Source organism: Ptiloglossa arizonensis, chromosome 8 (genome assembly GCF_051014685.1).
Source record: "Ptiloglossa arizonensis isolate GNS036 chromosome 8, iyPtiAriz1_principal, whole genome shotgun sequence".
Lineage (NCBI taxonomy): Eukaryota > Metazoa > Arthropoda > Insecta > Hymenoptera > Colletidae > Ptiloglossa > Ptiloglossa arizonensis.
In genome coordinates, this window is record NC_135055.1 from 23,388,516 (window position 1) to 23,391,396 (window position 2,881).

A 2,881-nucleotide genomic window follows, 5' to 3' on the forward strand; every position below is an offset into this window, starting at 1 on the left:
TCGATTCGAAAATTTTTCACCCGTGTCTTTTACCGAACCGCGTAGAGTACTATGAATACAAATGAGGATTATCTCTTAGTCTGGTGGCGTATTATTCGACATTTATATATCCTCTTATCGTACATATCAAATTTCAATTAGTGGATCGTCGTTGGAATCAATGCTTCGTTCTATGCGACGACCATATCTGTTATTGGTATCTTAAATGGGATTTCGTTCGACGACCGGTGAAAGTTCGGTCGATCCTGTTGGTTTAGAAATCATTTAAAAATACTTTTGTCCATACGTTGCTCCAACAATAACCTTCCGGGCAATCCAACAAACGTGAGTTCGCGACCTTTATCCGTACTACAGTTTTATTTTAATCAATTATTATTATAGTGGCGCAATCGACATTTGTAAATGAATGCTTCCAGAGCAATATGTTATCGTGCGTTACGGGACGATTGTTTCGTGACAAATAGCCTCGTTAGAATTACGAAGAAACACGTCGGCTTGGACCGTTCGTAAGATAACGCGAAGAATTAATCTCGACAGTGGTAAATGTGTATAAGATGCATCTGCATTCAGATTGAGATTGTCGCGTTTTTTGTTTTTGAAATGTGAAACAGCTTACAATTGGTTGACCACATTTGGAGGGCCTCTCTGAACCTTCGTTTAATACGTTAACGTCACCGTGGTACTCTCTCGAAGCCAACCACCTTCCGTTGGAATCACTCTTCTCTATTTCTAAGCTTAGAGTTATTCGGATGGCATTCCTCGCGCTATATGCATACATAGCAGGAAGAAAGGTATTATATGTATATTAATACGCAAGATGGACGTCATTGTGGATTAAAATATACGTAGACCGTATAACGGACGCCACACGAAGGATATTCTGTCTAGAATGTTGGAAGAAAAGTCACGGTTTCCTGCGAAACGGAACATCCCAATTACGTAGAATCCCTTTGTTAGATCTACGAGCACGGTAACGACGAAGGTACAATACTGCCAACTCTTTTTACCTTGTTCGGATCTGTTTATTTGCTTGCGAAACAGGCACAGTCGGTTCGTTGTTCGAACGTTGATGTGAAAACGATAAACAATAATTGCGCAGGTCCTTGACACGCTTCGTCGGTGGTGTTCCTATTCTTTTCTTTTCTTTTCTTTTTTCTCTCTCTCTCTCTCTCTCTCTCTCTCTCTTTCTCTTTTTTGTATCTCTTTTTAAGACGTAGTTCCGAATAAATTAATACAAAATACATAGACAAAAAATTTAACAAATTACTGGTACGTTATGCAAGAAACTCGCTATACCAAAGACCAATGTAGATGACCCGATTGATAATCCTTGGAACTGCTTCAATGTCCATCGTTAATATTAAGAAACGTGCTACGGGAATGAATTTATTGAAAACAGAAGCGAAAGAATTTTCATTTTATATTGCATCGGTGTTGCATCTGTTTCTGCGAGAATGTAACGTGAAACCTGCGGATTCCGTTTGCATTGCTCAATAATCGACCAAGCTGGATGGAATCGTTGAAGTATCTGAAAGTACAGTGTCGTAACGCGTAACGATCGAAAGTTTTTCAATGTTTTTTTTGGGTGAAAATTAGCTACGAATAAGGTGCAATAAGAGAAAAAAATGCAGACATCTAATCGTCTACTTCTAAATCAGAGAGACGAGTGTTCGGTTTCTCTTTAAAATGGAACTTTACTCGTGTTTGAGATTGGCTGCTCCGAAATTCGTTTTTACGCACACGGAAGTCGCTCGAAAGGTCGTTAAATGTGTCTAGTTGCAAAATTATTTATAGAACGGAACAACGTAACCGTACACTCACTAGCGTCAATGTCACTCGCGCGCAATATGTATCCGAAGTGGCGTCAGAACGACTCGGAGGAGACTCGAAATAATACTAGACTCGATAACGTATATACCCGCAACTATGCCCTTTACTACGATCAATGTCGACGACCGTTCCACGTTTATCGCAATCGTGTCAGCATTTGAAACAATACGATACTTAAAGAGTTACACGTTCCGATGGCTTTGCGGTAAACTCGGGTACAAATTACGTACAGATCTATCGTAAATATTACATCGCCTTGCTTTCAAAGTCAAGGCAAATAGCGTTACGTATTCTTTTTAAATTATATCGCACAATAGAACCAGCGTTTCCTTTAGGATTTTAACCGAAAAAATGCATAAAAATTCATACCTCGGAATCTTTTCACGTAATGTAAGAGCAACGATGATAATTACTTTCAACTGGAATAGGCACGCCAAGCCAGTTGCATAATGTAATTATAATTCCAACTGCAATTAACTGATTATCTTCGCGTATCTCATTTGCTTTAACGTTTCCTCCATCGGAATAAAACCTACGTGTGCGTTCAATTTAATCTGTTGAAATCAAAAGTTAAACTTGAATCCTATTACACGGAAGATACAACGAGATTACGATAGGACGAAGTGAATCACGGCGGTGTTCGAATTAATTAGCCTAAAAGTGTTGGCTGGACGCTCGATTCGTCGAGTGATTTCAATGCGGGAATCTGCATAATTCCGATAAGATAGTCCGCTTAGTTTTGATAAAAATCTAACGTAACGGAGAGATACTCTTGAAAGTGAATGTGAAACTTCACGCTCGACGGTAGGATTGTCTTGATTTCCCGCTAGCTCTGAAAATGTACGTCGACCTGTGTAAAAGCCGACACAACGGAAGTTGCCAAGTTCTCTTCCCCCTGCAGAGGTAAACGTTTCTATCGATAGAATTAGTTCGAAGAGTGGCATTGGAATTACCACGTGGTCCTCCGACGGTCGCGATTCGAGAAGCGTGCGAAATTATTCGTCAGTCCGCTTGCCAGCCAGAGGGACTCGTCTTCTCCTTCTGTTTCTGT